Source organism: Cricetulus griseus, chromosome 4 (genome assembly GCF_003668045.3).
Source record: "Cricetulus griseus strain 17A/GY chromosome 4, alternate assembly CriGri-PICRH-1.0, whole genome shotgun sequence".
NCBI classification, from domain to species: domain Eukaryota; kingdom Metazoa; phylum Chordata; class Mammalia; order Rodentia; family Cricetidae; genus Cricetulus; species Cricetulus griseus.
The window spans coordinates 208,120,276-208,138,601 of NC_048597.1; positions in this window are offsets into that span (position 1 = coordinate 208,120,276).

Below are 18,326 nucleotides of genomic sequence, written 5' to 3' on the forward strand. Positions count from 1 at the left end.
AAAAGTGTCACTAAATACACTTCAGAAAGGACACTTATTTCCAGCATGGGCGCAAACCCACAGAAGGCAGGAATTACTCTGCTCTCCCTCAGCTGGCAACATGCAACTTGGGCAAGCTAAAGTCCACTTTCTGCACACGCTTAGATATGTGCTGCAAGCATTGACTAACATAAATTTTAGCAAAGTTTGCACACATGGAAAATGCATGTAATGGAAATCAGCTTTAGCAGATGTTTGATGGAAGGGTCTAGTTAATGCGGCTAAGTCATTTGCAGCTCCTGTGGCATCAAAATGAATTCTGCATGACTCAATAGACACATCATGGTGGAAAGATGAGGGCAGGAGTAAGCTGCAAGAAGATTTTTGAGCTCTGGAGCTGGCATCATGGACTCAATGCCCATTTCATTGTTGACCAGCTAAATGAAGACAGATAACAGCTGATCACTTAGCCTCTGTGAGCCTCATTGTCTTCATCTACAGAATGTAACAGTAGTAAATGTAAATAATAGTAATAGTGTTGAGTTATCTGGATTGTTTTGTAGATTACACACGAGAATGAATGTGCAATGTTGAGTATCACACAGAACACTTCTCAGAAAGCGCTGGCAAATATCAGGATACCAGGGAGATGATGATATGACCAGCTAATGCTTTAGCCATTGGTAGTAACTGCCATGTTGTATTTCTTCATGTGAACCACAAATTGAACCTCCACCTTCTCTCACAAAATATCTCTAGTTACGGAAATGAGTTACGTTTTGGTCCATATATTGGTTCTACTTTTTTTGTTGGTGTGTGTGTGTGTGTGTGTGTGTGTGTGTGTGTGTGTGTGTGTGTGTGTGGTGGGCATATGTGGTGTATGTGATCACTGTGCATGGTAAACTCTTGTTGACAGGGTTTCTCACTGAACTTGGCTCTAGAATGGGTCCAGCAAGCCTTTTCTTTCCCCTCTCTCTTTCTTAGAGCTAGAGTTACCTGCATGCACATGGCCACATGCCACTTTTTATGTGAATCCTGGGGATCTGAACTCAAGTCATCACATTTGTACAGCAGGAGCTCTTGTGTCCTCAGCCCCGTTGCTATTTTGGATCTGGGTTCAAGGATCAACTCTCTTCTGTTACTCAGAGAGTTATGCCATACATCGTTAGTTAACATTTTCTGTGCACCTGTTTCTCTATTTCTGTTTCTATTTATTTAGTTTTTTTTTTAACAGAGGCTTTCATGTAGTTTAGGTTGGTTTGGGGCTCACTGTGTAGCAGAGGATGACTTTGAAACCCTGCTCCCGACATCTCCACCTTGCAAGTGTTGAGATTACAGTTGTGTGCTAACACATCTGGCAGACTTCAGCAGGGGGGTGGGGCACTGTATTTAGGGGTGGCTACTAAAATGTAAGATTCCTAGATACTCTGACAAATCCTGGAAAGGGTAGAAGAATTTTCTAGGGTATGAAATGAGGGCTCAAACCAGTCTGATTTAGGTCTTCAAGGATGGGAGAACGCCCAAGGAAAATCTAGTTGTATAACATGTCAAAGGGTCTTCAGGCCTCAAATAGGGACTGTATCCTGGTGACGCACTCTGCCGTGGAGATGATGGAAGTCAGTTCATTCATTCAAAGTGCCAGTAACCGTATCCCTGAGGACTGAAGTCGAAAGAGAGAATCCTGACTTAACAGGGCTTTCGCTGCTGGAAGGAAAGTTCACCATAGCTCTGGCCCTCCCTGGTTGCTACTGTCCTAAGGTGCCCCCCCCCAAAAAAAAGCAGGACTTGGTTCTGTGTAAGGGAGAACATTCCTCACATCTACCTTTTGACCAGACTGTCATCAATCAAAAATGCTTTGGAAACTTGAGGCTAGTTCCTGTGGGTTTTTTGTTTGCTTTCATTTTGCTTTTTATCCAGTCTGGGAATTAAAACTCAGTAATATGATAATGAGAATAAATTCTTGTTCCGGATTTGAGAATATTGTGAGATTTTTTTTTAACACCGTCTTAACATTCTGGGTTAGTACATACTTTTCCTCCCTCTTTCCCTCCCTCCCACTTCCCTCTGCCCCTCCCTCCTCCTCCTGACACTCTTCATTGTTGTTGCTATGTTGCCCAGTTTAACTGCCAACTCATAATTTTTCCTCTTATAGATATGTGCCACTATGCCTGGTTGAGACTATTTCTTGTCCATAGCATAAAACACCTTGAAAAATTACAAGCCAAGCACCACTATATTTAGAGGTTTTTAGCATTAGACATGGGCTCTGATAAGCAAATTAAAATTTCCCGGAGTGGGAAATCCCACTGGCCTTCTCCAGATGAAGCAACCATCCAAGATTCTTATAAGAAATTGAACATGTTCTTGTTATGAGTTCATACTGCCAACTCAGATACGACTCAGAGAAATGACCATCAAACCTGAGTTTCAGTTTAATGTGGGTGTTCCAAGAACATGATTTAGCCAAGTAGTGACTCATTTCCACTTGGTTTAGCTTGTGGGAGTAATGAGATAATTCTCCTGTGTTTATACATTAGGATTATAAATGCCCATTTACTCTATTCCATTCGATTCAAGATTCTAAATCCAGAAAGCATGAATAACTGCCTAGCATCTGTTAGGTTGCTGGTACTCATTATTGTCTTGTGCACAGATCAAGGAACTAACCACATATGGATTTCCAACAAAGCTTAAGATCAAAGTCAGCTCATAATGGGCTGGTGAGATGCTAAGTAGGGAAAGGTGCCTGCTACCAAGCTCACCACCTGAGCTGGATCTCTGGGATCCACATAGTAGAGAGAACTGACTCTTGCAAGTTGTCCTCTGATGTCCATATACATGTCATGCCATTCACGCACCCAGATACTCATGCAAATAAAATGCATTACAACATTTAAAAATCAGCTCAAAAATTCATGCAAAATTTAGGAAAGAATTTGAACAAAACAACATATATGCTCTTGGGCTCAACAGGAAGTAGATCTGTATATTTTCAACTGTACCTGTAGTTGAAACCCAAACAGATGAAACACATGAAAATGGACACTGTCCAGGACTCGGCTTGCTCTGATGCCAGCATATGCTTGTGTGCGGAGATATAGGGCCTTAGAAGGCAGAACTCTTATATTGAGTCAGCCTGTGGCAAGGATTGGGTATCAACACAGAGAATCCTGTCTGTCTTTCTCTAACACCTTCCTTCTAGCTGGTATTTCTTGCTTTAGGAACCTAACCCACCTTCTAAGCATGATGAATGACTACAGAGTCTAGTTTGTAACCCTTCTACAACTTCCCACTGTAAAAACAAACCAAATAAAGACATTTGTGTTTGTAGATGGTTTGGTGGTCCCCAGCCTTCAAGATTTTATGAATGAATACATTTTTATGGAAATGATTTAGGAACCTAAAGAAGATTGCCAACTCACCTTTCCAAGCAAGGATACTGTTAATTACCACAAGCGTAAGAGAATGTCTTAATACAAAAGATAGAAAACTATGATCTCATAATAAAAGAATGTCACTGACAGGTACATACATATTAATATTTCACAGCATTTTTTTTTTCAGAGAGGACAGCATGTCCATGGGCCAGTGTGGAGCTGCTGGGCTGCTGGCTAAAACCAGTGAAATATTTACTGCTAAGGTTTGTTGAGTAGCCATGCCAGAGTCTGAGGGCCAAAAATACAACTCTTGAGCTGAAGGAGATGGTGGGAGTTTTGGTGACCCTGAGGGCAGGTGTTAAGCTTGAGAGGAGGCAACTTAAGGGCAAAGGTAGGCAAACCCAAGGATGATACAGCTGAAGGGCAGAGGTTGGGAGAAGTGCTCTCTGGTGAAACTGATCCATGTCAGGGATAGTCAAGAAAGGAAGGAATAGAACATTCCAGGGATGGTTTCTATAAGTGTTCTGTGGACAGGGATGAGGAATGCCATGGAGTGACTGATGGATTTTAGGCTATAGATTTGATCCATTCACAGATGCTTTAGTCTAAGAAGCAGCTGTTAAGCCACAACGTACACATCTCCACTGGTGATGTAGAAACAATATAGTGTAGTGTTTGTTCTAAGATATGCATAGCTATACATATGTATAAATTATAAATATATATGCACTGGTTAGTTTTATGTCAACTCAACACAAGCTAGAATCATTTTGGAAGAGGGAACCTGAAGAAAATACTTCCACCAGATTGGCCTTTAGGCTGGCTTGTAGGGAATTTTCTTGACTGATAATTAATGGGAGGGTTCAGCTCACAGTGAGCAGTGCCACCCCTGGGCTGGTGGTCATGGATCTTATAAGAAAGCAGGCTGAACAAGCCTTGGAGGGAATCTAGTAAACAGCACTCCTCATTGGCCTTTCTTGCAGTTTTGGCCTCCGGTTTCCTGCCTTTCTGGAGTTCCTTTGATGATGTACTATGATGTGGACTGTAAGCTGAAATAAATCCTTTCCTCCTTTAACTGCCTTGTCATGGTCTTTATCACAGCAATAGAAACCTTAACTAAGACAATGTGATGATATATTTATGTGTTATGTACTCTAGAACACTTGTCTAGCATGTGTGAAGCCCCATGTTCAGTTCCTAGCACCGCATAATACATACATACATACATACATACATACATACATACATACATACATGGTATTCTCAAATGAAAACTGAAGGAGGATAGTTCAATACTGATTTTAAACATAACTTCTTGATTTGTCCTTGTGCACCCAGGGGATTATTTTGTCGATTCCTGACCTGTGCACAGTCTGGACTTGGAGATCATGGTCAAATCAACACACAGAGAGAAAAAGGCAGGTAGGTGTGCCAATGCCTTTAGGGAGGCAGAGAAATAGAAAGAGCTCAAAGGCAGGAGGGTCTAAATTTCTTTTGGATAAAAGGAAAAAGTGTGTAATATAGAGAGATGAAGTGGAAAGAAGAGAGGAAAAAAGCATGGTTTGGAGTTGGAGGAAGGAGAATGTGTAAGAAACCAGAGAGAGCTTGATGAGGCAGTGAGGCAGAGCTTAACCCACAGAAAAGCAACTCTGTTTGCAATTCAAGCTTATTTAGGCCCACTACAGTTTGAAGCTGGGCCTGTAGTTCACCTTATTTCTGAATGAGATACACACCACACTGTCTCATTGATGGTGGCAGGTGGCTTCCATAATGGCAGAGGACAGAGTGGGAAGGGCTTACATGAAACCTGGGAGAGGGGAAGATCCTAAGCCTCAGTGATTCTGGTTCCCAGGTCAGAGGGCACAATGGCTCAGTGTTAGCCTTTTGAGTCATCTGATAACAGTAGGGGACCAGCCATCGATTTGCTTAGGAAGGACTCTCCTCCTATCACAGAAAGTCGGTTCTGGAATTCCCCAAGTTTCAGACAAACTGGACAATTGGCTAACTTCAGCCATGGCACTTTGATTGCTACTGTGATCGTGTCTTATCCCTGGCCAGTTCACTAGCTCCAGGGGAGTGGCTTCTTCTCCAGACATGGGATTGGCAGAGGCCTAGCTGCTTGGTGCTTTTTACTTCCCAATCACAGTGATTGGGTTGTGGATGGGCAAATGACACCAATGCCAGGGAGACTCAATTTTAGACACCTTTTAAAAGCTAGAATTTCACATAGCCCAAGCTGGCTTCAAGCTCTTTATATATTCAAAGGGTGACTTTGAACTACTGAACCTCCATCTTACTTGTCCTGAGTGCTAGAGTTACAGGCTTGGGCCTCCTGCCCACTTCCTGCAGTGCTGGTGCTCAAACCTAGCTCCTTGAGCATTCTAGGCAAACATTTTATTAACTAAGGCACATCCCTAGAAATTCTAGAGTTTGGTTGGGCCCGTTGGGAAGGAAAAGGGGGGGTGCTTTCAGTGGGATCACAGGGAGTGAGCCTAGCAAACATTTAAAGATAGACTTCTCGATGGAAACTAGAATCAATCATGGCAGAGCATAGCAGAGACATGGAGAGAGCCTGAAGTTTCTGGTATTTGAGCCTCTCTATCAGACTATGCCTGAAGAGATGGGTTTAGCAGTTAAGAACACTTAACTGCTCAAAGAGGAATTGGGCTTGGTTCCCAGAACCTACATAACAGCTCACAACTGTCTGTAACTCTAGTTGTAGGGGGATCTGATGCCCTCTTTTGGCCTCTGCATTCACCAGATACACATGCGATACACAAATATAAAGCAGTCACATATACATAAACATAAAAATAAATATCTAGAAAAAGTGAGTATGGAGGGAAGTCTTGGAGGGAGGGAGGAAGAAGGTAGGAAGGGGGCAGGGAGGAGTCTGGAAGATAAAGTGATAATGAGTGGATAATCACTGAGAACGCTCTAGAATTATAGAAAGGTACCAATATTTTGCATCTTCAACAATCCCTGGAACCATAATAAGATAAATCAAAAGAATACTCGTAGCTATATCGAGATGCTTCAGAAAATCAAAAATAAAGGGAAGTTTTTTCAAAGATTTATTTACTTATCATGTATACAGTTCATGCCAGAAAAGGGCACCAGATCCCATTACAAATGATTGTGAGCCACCATGTGGTTGCTGGGAATTGAACTCAGGACCTCTGGAAGAGCAGCCATCTCTCCAGCCTGATAAAGGGAAGTTTTAATAATAAAAATAGATTTACTTTAAGAGAGTGGCAATTGTCAGTAATTAGACTGAACAATAGTGGAAGAGAGAAGGTACTATGGAACAACACCTTCTCAGAGCTGGAGAAAGGTATCTACAATGCAGAGAGATTTCACATTTGGGAAGCAAAACCTTGCAAAAATAGAGATAAATTTAAAACTGTTTTCATATCAATAAAATAGTGTGAGTTTTTCAAGAGCAGACTTGTATGTAACAAAGCAAATTCTGAAGAAATGTTTTAAGTAAATAAAAATGTTTATAGGCTTTCTAAGTTAAAAAAAAGGGGGGATCAGGGGAATAAAAAACCCACCACTGAAATCAGAAGTAAAAATAAAAGACAGAACACTTGCCCCATAAAGTTAGGACTGGAGGTTCTAGCCAGTGCAATTAGGCAAGAAAAAGAAATGAAGGATGTCCAGATTGGAAAGAGAAACAAAAACATCTCTGTTTGCTAAGGAAATATCTTATGTGTAGGATCCTTACTCTTACACCTTTACATATAAGGAAAACTTAAAGAATCCATTAAAAAAAGCCAAATAATGGGGTAACTCAAGTTGCAGGGTTTGAGGTAGATATAAAAATATCTATATACTTTGCAAAGAAAAACCTACAAATAACATTCAGAAAACAATCCAGTGTCAAATCAATATTTAAAGGAGCAAAATATTGGTCTGGGGAGGTGGCATGGTGGGTAAAGCACATATTGTGTAAGTGTGAGGGTCTCATCCAAATTCCTAGACCCCGGCGTACACACCTGCAACCCCAGTGCTTCCATAGCGAGATAAAGGATCCCAGGAACCTCATGGGCCTGGCTACACGGGGGGGGGGGGGCATAAAAGGAGAGACACTGCTCTCAAATAAGGTATGAAGTGAGGACTCACATTTGAGGTTGTCCTCTGACTTCCACATCCTCACATGTACACACACCACACACACACACACACACACACAGAGAGAGAGAGAGAGAGAGAGAGAGAGAGAGAGAGAGAGAGAGAGAGAGAGAACAACAACAAAAAATTGAATCAATTTTAAAAAGTAAGTACAAAACTTTTACTTTTTAAAGGTTTATCTTTATTTTTTCATTTTGCCTATGTGTGGCTTGGGTCATTTGGAAGAGCAGCTCGCCAGGTTCTCTTTTACTCTTTAGACTTTAAAGTACAAAGCATCATTGAAATAAAATTTAAAGGATAGAAATAAGTGGAGACATAACCTATTGATGGGGAGATTTAATATTAGTGAAAAGACAACATCTCCCAAATGGGTTCAGTACAATCCCATTGAAAGTTCAGCCTCACCCTCCCTTCTCCTCCTCTTTGTCCTCCTTCCTCCCCCCCTCCCCTCCCCTCCCCTCCCCTCCCCTCCCCTCCCCTCCCCTCCCCTCCCCTCCCCTCCCCTCCCCTCCCCTCCCTCTCCCCTCCCTCCCCTCCCCTCCCCTCCCTCCCTCTCTCTTTCTCACTATGCAGACCTGGCTTGCTTGGAACTGTCCATGCAAACCAGGTTGGCCTCAAATTTGCAGACGGATCTGCCTTCCTCTGTCTCTTCAACTTCTTTGTTGAATCTGACAAGCTTATTCCCCCAAAGAATCTGAGAAGTCAATGAAAAAGAAGAACAAAATTAGAGGACTTAATCTTTCTGATTTTAAAACGTATTCCAGATCTACAGTGATCGAGACAGTGTGACCCAGATACAAGAGTAGATTCATGATTCAATAAATGGAACTCAGAGTCCAAAGACAAGCCCTCATATTCTGGCCAATTGCTTTTTGAAAGAGCAATTTTAAGACAGTTCAATGGAGAAGGAGAATAATTCCTCCAACAAAATGGCAGGACAGCTGAATAAAGAATAAGTTAAAAGAATAAAGTCAAATCCCTACCTCATACCACACATAAAAGTCAAATAAAAATGGACCAAAAAAACCTAAACAACAAATGAAAACAGAAAAATTAGATTTTAACAAATTCAAACATTTTGTGTGTGTCAAAGGGCACACCAAGAAAGTTAAGAAATTGACTGACTATGATGCTGTGAGAAACCTTAAGAATTTAGAATAACATTTCTCCCTGAAGCATGAAGATACACTAAGAAAATATACAGCTTGTCCTCATGGGAGGATTTCCTTATGTTAAACACTCCTGGGGAAGAAGGTCTTGTGTAGTGATCACATTCCTCAAACTGAGATCTTTGTGGATGTGAACTGAGAAAGAGAGCTTCCTCTGACTTTTGACTAATTGAAACGAAGCAAACTTGTAAGTATAAGTTATGCACACAACAAATTAGCTTGGGAATGGCAGTAAGATGAGAGGAGAATGCTTGTGTGAGAAGTGATTGGGATGATGCTCATCTATGTCCCAGTTTTCTTGCCAGCGCCCAGCACCCGCCTTATCAGAGCACAGGACTGTTTCCTGCTCTCAGGGATCAGGAGCCAAGTCAGGCAAGAGCAAACAAGGTGGGAAGGCTGGTTTCTGTTTGACTAGCTGTAGGCCTGCTTGGCTTCCTGCCATCTCCTAATATTCCAGACAAGAACTGCACACTCTCTTAGGGGTGCTTCCATTCACGGAGCTACACATTTACACAAGGGGTTTCTGAGTCATGGGGGAAACCAAGAGTGAAATCTGATTTTCCCTCCCAAAGACTTCCTTTAAATGACACATTTATTTTTCCTTATCAGAGAAGTCATAAAAAACAGAAAAATAGGGAAAAGATGAAAATGTTTCTCAAAATCCAAACAAGGATGGCTGGGTGGAGCCCTGAGGACCTTCAGGGTATGGAACGAATTCATCTGATGTGTTGGAGTGGTAGATACCTGCTGCTAAATATTTGTCTAAACTCCAGAAAGCACAACTTGAGGCCTGAATCCTGTGGACTTTGGGTGATGACTCGTCATTGCAGGCTTGTGAGCTGTGAGAAAAGGCACCACTTAGTGGGGGACCTGGACAATGGGGAAGGCTCTGCATTGGATGGGTATGGGGATAAAGTAGGTATGAGAAATCTCCTTAATTCCACTCAATTTCTTTCTTTTTTTGGTGGTGGGGGGGAGGAAAGAGTTTATTTCAGCTTACAATTACATGGTACACTACTCTCTTACTGAAGGAAGTCGGGGAAGGAACTCACACAGAGGCTATGAAACAATACTGTTTACTGGCTTCTTCATGGTGTGCTCAACCTGCTTTCTTTTAACTCCTAGGATCACCAGTCCATGTGTGGCACTGGTCTCTCCCTCATCAATCATCAGTCCAGAAAAAGTACCTTCGGCTTGCCCATAGGACAATGTTGTGGGGGAATTTTCTCAATCAAGGTTCCCTCTTCTCAGATAACTAGAGTTAAAAAGTAGTTAGCTCAACTGATCCTTTGTAAACTGGACACACAAACACGCTGCTTCTACCATCAGCATTTCTTTGTTGTTCATCCCCAAGATCTTATATTAATGATAATATTACAATATAAAACAATCTTTCAAGGGTCCCACAGTCTATACAAAGTCAAACAATTTAAAAATCCAGTCTATAAAATGTCTGAAGTCTCTTTCAAAGTTCATGCCTCTCTAAAATATACAAAGAAAGATTCATAGTCCTTGTAAAACTTCAAGTCTCTTGACTGTGGTCTCCTGCAAAATAAAAACAAGCTAAGCTTACTCCAAAATGGAAGAACCAGGGCTCAGGCACTATTAGATCAAAGCAGAACTGAAGTCTTATAATAGTGAGAAGCTTAGTCAGACTTCTAGGACTCACAATCTTTTAGGCTCCAAAGGGCTTGCCTTACCGCAAGCAGCTTGTCTCCTAGTCTCAGGCTGGCTTTACTCCACAGCTGGTACTATTCTTAATGGTTGTGCATGTCACTGGCATCTCCAAAATGCTGGGGTTTCCTTCTGCAACTGGCTGTACTTTCACCAGTAGCCTCTCCAGATCTCTTTGTAAGGACTCTGGCCTTGGCACACTGTGCCAAGCCTTTAATAGTTTTGGAGGTCTAGGAAACCCCATTGGCTAACAGCTAAAAATGGTGTAAGCTATGATTCTTTTTTTTTTGCATTTATTTTTTTCAGATTTGTTTATTTGAATTCGAAACAAGATTGTTTTACAAGACAATCCCAGTTCCCTTTTCCCTCCTGTCCTCCCCTACCACCACCACCCCCAACTAACCCTACCTGTCACATACCCTTTCTTCTATTCTTCCCCTGACTCAACCTTTCTGCTCCCTCATGACCTCTGCATCCTTCCTCTTCTTCCCTTCTCATTCTCCTAGCTCCCTCCCCCCTCTTCCCATGCTCTTAATTTGCTCAGGGGATCTTGACCCTTTCCCCTTCTCCAGGGGACCAAGTATGTCTCTCTTAAGGTCCTCTTTGTTTACTATCTTCTCTGGCAGTGTGGATTGTAGGCTGGTAATTCTTTACTCTATGTCTAAAATCCATATATGAGTGAGTACATATCATGTTTGTCTTTTTATGATTGGGTTACCTCTCTCAGAATGGTTTCTTCTAGTTCCATCCATTTTCCTGCAAATTTCAAGATTCCATTTTTTTTTCCTGTTGAGTAGTACTCCATTGTGTAAATGTACCACATTTTCTCTATCCATTCTTCAGTTGAGGGGCATCTAGGCTGCTTCCAGTTTCTGGCTATTACAAATAGTGCTGCTATGAACATCGTTGAACAGATGTCCTTGTTGTATGAATGTGCTTCTTTTGGGTATATGCCTAAGAGTGGAATTGCTGGATCTTGTGGTAGACTCATTGCCATTTTCTTGAGGAGTGGCCATACTGATTTCCAAAGTGGCTGTAAAATTTGGCACTCCCACCAGCAGTGTTGAAATGTTCCCCTTTCTCCACATCCGCTCCAGCATAAACTGTCATTGGTGTTTTGATTTTGGCCATTCTGACAGGATGAAGATGGTATCTCAGAGTTGTTTTGATTTGCATTTCCCCGATGGCTAAGGATGTTGAACACTTTCTTATGTGTCTTTCAGCCATTTTAGATTCCTCTATTGAAAATTGTCTATTTAGTTCTGTACCCCACTTTTTAATTGGATTGTTTGGTGTTTTGGAGATTAGCTTCTTGATTTCTTTGTATATTTTGGAGATCAGTCCTCTGTCAGATGTGGGGTTGGTGAATATCTTTTCCCATTCTCTGGGCTGCTATTTTGTCTTGCTGACTGTGTCCTTTGCCTTACAGAAGCTTCTCAGTTTCAGGAGGTCCCATTTATCAATTGTTGATCTCAGTGTCTGTGCTACTGGTATAATGTTCAGGAATCAGTCTCCTTTACCAATTAATTCAAAAGTATTTCCCACTTTGTCTTCTAATAGGGTTAGTGTGGCTGGGTTTATGTTGAGGTCTTTGATCCATTTTGACTTAAGTTTTGTGCATGGCGATAGGCTTGGATCTATCTGTAGTCTTTTACATGTCTGCATCCAGTTATGCCAGCACCATTTGTTGAAGATATTCTCTTTGTTCCAGCGTATGAATTTGGATTGTTTGTCAAAAATCAGGTGTTTGTAGGTGTGTGGGTTAATATCAGGCTTTTCAACTCTATTCCATTGGTCTACCTGTCTATTTTTGTGCCAATACCAAGCTGTTTTCAGGACTATAGCTCTGTAATAGACCTTTAGGTCAGAGATGGTATTGCCTCCAGAAGTTCCTTTATTGTACAGGGTTGTTTTGGCTCTCCTGGGTCTTTTGTTTCTCAATATAAAGTTGAGAATTGTTCTTTCAAGGTCTGTGAAGAACTGTGTTTGGATTTTGATGGGGATTGCATTGAATCTGTAGATTGCTTTTGGCAAGATTGCCCTTTTTACTATGTTGATTCTACCTATCCAAGAACATGGGAGATCTTTCCATTTTCTGGTATCTTCTTTTATTTCTTTGTTTAGAGACTCAAAATTCTTAAGGTCTTTAATGTTTTTGGTTAGTGTTACCCCAAGGTATTTTATGTTGTTTGTGACAAATATAAAGGGTGATGTTTCTCTGATTTCTTTCTCCACCAATGTGTCATCTGTATATAGTAGGGCTACAGATTTTTTTGAGTTAATCTTGTATCCTGCTACTTTGCTGAAGGTGTTTATCAGCTGTAGGAGTTCCCTGGTAGAGTTTTTCGGGTCAAAATGTAGACTATCATATCATCTGCAAATAGTGAGAGTTTGACTTCTTCCTTTCCGATTTGTATTCCCTTGATCTCCTTTTGTTGTCTTATTGCTCTAGCTAGAACTTACAGGACAATATTGAAGGGGTATGGAGAGAGTGGACATCCTTGTCTTGTTCCTGATTTTAGAGGAATTGCATTGAGTTTTTCTCCATTTAATTTGATGTTGGTTGTTGGCTTGCTGTATATTGCTTTTATTATGTTGAGGTATGCTCCTGTTATCCCTGATTTCTCTAAGACCTTTACCATGAAGGGGTGTTGAATTTTGTCAAAGGCTTTTTCGGCATCTAGTGAGATGATCATGTGGTTTTTCTTTTTCAGTTTGTTTATATGGTGGATTACATTGATGGATTTTCATATGTTGAACCATCCTTGCATCCCTGGGATGAAGCCTACTTGATCATGGTGGATAATTTCTCTGATGTGTTCTTGGATTTGATTTGCCAGTATTTTATTGAGAATTTTTGCATCAATGTTCATGAGGGATATTGGTCTATAGTTCTCTTTCTTAGTTGTGTCTTTGTGTGGCTTGGGTATCGTTATTGAACCCTCATAAAAAGAGTTTGGCTATGATCCTTCTGCTTCTATTGTGTGGAATACTTTGAGGAGAATTGGTATTAGCTGTACCTTGAATTTCTGGTAGAATTCTGCACTGAAGCCATCTGGCCCTGGGTTCTTTTTGGTTGGGAGACTTCTGATGACTGCTTCAATTTCATTAGGGGTTATAGGTCTATTTAAGTTGCTCATCTGTTCTTGATTTCATTTTGGTAAGTGAAATCTGTCCAGAAAATTGTCCATTTCCTTTAGATTTTTGAATTTTGAGGAATATAGGTTTTTGAAGTATGACCTGATGATCTCTGGATTTCCTCTGTGTCTGTTGTTATGTCCCCATTTTCATTCCTGATTTTATTAATTTGCATGTTCACTCTCTGCTGTTTGGTAAGTTTGGATAAAGGTTTGTCTATCTTGTTGATTTTCTCAAAGAACCAACTCTTCGTTTTATTGATTGTTTGTATTGTTCTCCTAGTTTCCATTTTATTGATTTCAGCCCCCAATTTGATTATTTCCTGGTGTCTGCTCCTCTGGGGTTTATTGGCTTCTTTGTTTTCTAAAGCTTTCAGTTGTGCTGTTAATTCTCTAGTGTGATTATTCTCTTGTTTCTTAAGTGGGCACTTAGCGCTATGAACTTTCCTCTTAGCACAGCTTTCAAAGTGTCCCATAGGTTTGGGTATGTTGTGTCTGCATTCTCATTGAATTTTAGGAAATCTTTAATTTCTTTTTTTATTTCTTCCTGGACCCATGAATTGTGCAATTGGGTGTTACGTAATTTCCACGAGTTTGTAGGTTTTCTGTAATTCATGTTGTTGTTGAATTCTAACTTTAAAGCATGGTGGTCTGATAAGATACAGGGGGTTATTTCAATTTTTTGTGCCTGTTGAGGTTTGCTATGCTGCCAAGTATGTGGTCGATTTTAGAGAAAGTTCCATGTGGCGCTGAGAAGAAGGTAAATTGTTTTGTATTTGGGTGGAATGTTCTATAAATATCTGTTAAGTCCAATTGGGCCATAACTTCTATTAGTTCCTTTGTTAAGATTCTGTCTGGTGTTCCTGTCCAGTGTTGAGAGTAGTGTGTTGAAGCCTCCCACTATAAGTGTGTGCGGTTTTATGTGTGATTTGAGTTTTAGTAATGTTTCTTTTAAAAACGTGGATGCCTTTGTATTTGGGGCATAAATGTTCAGAATTGAGACTTCATCCTGCTGGATTTCTCCTGTGATGAGTAGGAAGTGACCTCCTTCATCTCTTCTGGTTGATTTTAGTTTAAAGTCTAATTTGTTGGATATTAGGATTGCTACCTCCGCTTGTTTCTTGGATCCATTTGATTGGAAAATCTTTCCCCAATGTTTAATTCTTAGGTACCATCTGTCTTTGAAGTTTAGCTGTGTTTCTTGTATGCAGCAGAAGGATGGATTCTGCCTTCCTGTCCATTCTGCTAATCAGTGTCTTTTTGTAGGTGAGTTAAGACCATTAATGTTGATGGATATTAGTGACCATTGATTGTTCGTTCTTTTTTGTTTTTGATTTGGTGATGGTGGCAAAATTATGTGTGGGATTCTATGCCTTTTTCCTTTTGGCTGTTGGTAAAGTGGCATTATCTATTGCCTATATTTTTCTGGTTGTACTTAACTTCCTTGGGTTGCAGATTTCCTTCCAGAACTTTCTGTAGGGCTGGATTGGTGGAAATGTATTGTTTGAATCTGGTTTTGTCATGGAATATCTTGTTTTCTCCATCTATATTGATTGAAAACTTTGCTGGGTATAGTAGTCTGGGCTGGCATCCATGATCTCTTAGTGTAGGTAGAATATCTATCCAGGACCTTCTGGCTTTCAGAGTTTCCATGGAAAAGTCAGACGTAATTCTGATAAGTTTGCCTTTATAAGTAAACTTGCCCTTTTTCCTTTGCTGCTCTTAATATTTTCTCTTTGTTTTGTATGTTTAGTGTTTTGATTTTTATGTGGCAAGGAGACCTTTTTTTGGTTCAGTCTATTTGGTGTTGTGTAGGCTTCTTGTATTTTCATTGGCATGTCTTTCTTTAGTTTGGGAAAGTTTTTTCTATGATTTTGTTGAATATGTTTTTTGTGCCTTTGAGTTGGATTTCTTCACCTTCTTCTATACCTATTATTCTTAGGTTTTCATGGTATCCCATATTTCCTGGATATTTTGTGTTAGGGATTTGTTGGACTTAAGATTTTCTTTGGTTGATGATTCTATTTCCGTTAGTTTATCTTCAACTCCTGAGATTCTCTCTTCCATCTCTTGAATTCTGTTGGTTATGCTTATGTGTGTAGTTCCTGATCATTTACCCAGCTTTTCTATTTCTAGCATTCCCTCAGATTGTGCTTTCTTTGTTGTCTCTATTTCAGTTTTTAGGTCTTGAACTGTTTCCTTGAGAGATTTGTTGATATCTTGTATTTTTTGGTTTGTTTTTTCTTCTATTTCTTTAAGGGATTTTCTCATGTCCTCTTTGAGTTCCTCTATCATTTTCATGAAGGTGTTTTTAAGGTCATTTTCTTCTGCTTCATCTGCTTTGTGATGTTCAGGTCTTGCTGGTGTATGGTTCCTAGTCTCCTGTGGTGTCATATTGGGTTTTCTGTTGTTGAATGTGCTTTTACATTGATCTCTTCTCATCCTTTCTTCTGGTGGGTGTAGCAGGAGTCTCTTCCTCTCCTGGTGGGTATGGGACCAAGGTTCCCTTCTGGTAGATGCAAACAGTTCCAATACTCTGATGTCTGTCCTCTTGTCGTGGATAGAAGCAGAACTGCCACTGGGGCCTTGGCAGTGTCCGGGTGTGTTGGATCCCGTTGAACCAGAACCGGAGACAGCCCCTGGCCTACCTGGCCTGGTGGATGGAGGTGGAACTGATGCCGGGGCCTCGGGAGTGTCCGGGTGTGTCGGATCCTCCTGCCGAGCTTGGATCCGGTGAGCAAACCCCTGGTGTCAGATGCCTCTGAGCAGGGTCGCTCAATTCCACTCAATTTCAATGTGAACCCCAAACTACTGTAAAAATAAAATGAAAAATAAACAAAATCCTCCCCCTCAAATCCCTAAACCACAAAGGCACAGAAAATAAAGTACAATTCTCCCTTAAAGAGTTTGTCTTTATTTACCTCCAATCTTCTTTTCCTAATATTGTGCACATTTTTATATAGCTGGAATCAGACTACACATACAGTTTTAAACTATGCTTTTTAAAATTTCACTCTATATTCAGTAAAAGTATTGCCTTCATTAAGAACTCATTGCCAGCATGCCAGCATACGTTTCAACATTTTGTGCTATGGCACCGCCAAGTTCCTTTGCTACCTCTTCCACTCCTGGATATTTAGTTTGTTTCCAGAGTTTGCTTTTTACTATAGCATTAGTTCTTGAAGAACTAGAACCTCTGAATTTTGAAATATTGGAGGGGAAAAGTTGAAAGCTAGTATTTGAGATGTGAGCCAGTCCTGCTTACTATTCCACAGTACATTATCTCTGACGGAGGGACTCAGCCAAGGAAGTCCATCAAAAACCACGGGGAATTCTACTTGCTCACTGACTCCTTCAGGTTCCTGTTTGCTATCTTTCTCACACAGTTAAGGGTCACCTGCCTAGGCAATGGTGCTGCCATGGCTCTGGGACTGGCACTTTTTTATCAATCAAGACAACAATCTGCCTTTCCCTCTTGCCTTTCTGTCTAAGCTGGCATTAACTGTCAACTGACACAGCCAAATCACCCAGAAAGGGAGTCTAATTGAGCAATTGTTTTAATCTGGTTGGCCTGTAGGCATGTCTATCAAAGGTTGTTCTTATTTGTTAAGCATAGCAGCCTTACATATGATTTAAGCAGTAGATATGAACTACATAGGTAACTCTAAGCAAATTAAATAATGCTGTTTTTTGAATCTATCATAAAAAACCTTTCAACATACAGAAGTTTTTTTCTATCCCTATGGTTTTGAAATATAGTGGGTATTCTACATTTTCATCATAATTAGAATCTTCATTTTTTCTTACTTTATTGTTAAGAAAAACATCACATACCAAAATTAACCAGACTCAAAGACTATACAATTTAATGAACTTATATATAGTTAGGATTGACAACGGAAATGGAAGCTGTGAATCTTCATATTAAATTTATGCACTTAATCACCACCAAAAACAAACAAAAATCCTTGACAGAATTAGAACTAGAAAACCATTTAGGTTTATAGATGTAAGTTCATATTCATTACATGAGTCAGTACTACCTAATTCGCTCATATTTAGCTTTTCTTGGTCTCTTTTCCTCATGCTATACTGTTTCTACATGTACATTTGTTTACACATACATATGACACACACATGCAAACACACAACCAGCACATACTTGGTTCCATTTCGCATATGCCAGAGAGCACGTGATTTCTTTCTGAGATTGTGTGGTGTCACGTTTAATATATTCTAAACCAATTCATTTTCTGTGATTTTTGACGTCAGTTTTCTTTTCTTCTTCCCATAGAAAATTTACTTGCTTTCATGCTGCGTTATAGAGAAATGTAAGTAACCTAGAAATGTTACTAGCAAATGCAGAAAACTTTCCAATAAAGTGGATTTTCTTTATGCAATAAGTATAATAAAATTAGTTATAAGGCTATTCAAATTAACATCATAGAAGAAAATGAAATAATGTCAAAGCATGCAGCTCATATAAAAACAGCTCACATCTTAAACATCTACACAGACCTGCCCCTTCAAGAACTAACAGAATTCATATTTTTGTACATTTAACAAGTTGTTCAATGACATTCTATCACTTTGCATTTCGGGAAGAAATCTACAATCTTTCCATTTCAGGTCCGTGTCTTCTAATGTCTGTATCCCAGCGTCTTAGAATGAGACAGTGGACTTCTTGTTCCCAAAGCCAAGGGAGGCATTATCTGAGAAATAGCAACAAGGAAGACTGACTTTGATAGAAAACTTGGATGCCATTTGACTATGTTTACATGTTTGCATTTGATTTTGTATTTTATAAAGCTAAGGGAAGTCTTGGCAGGTGAAATGAGATGGATATTGTAAGATAT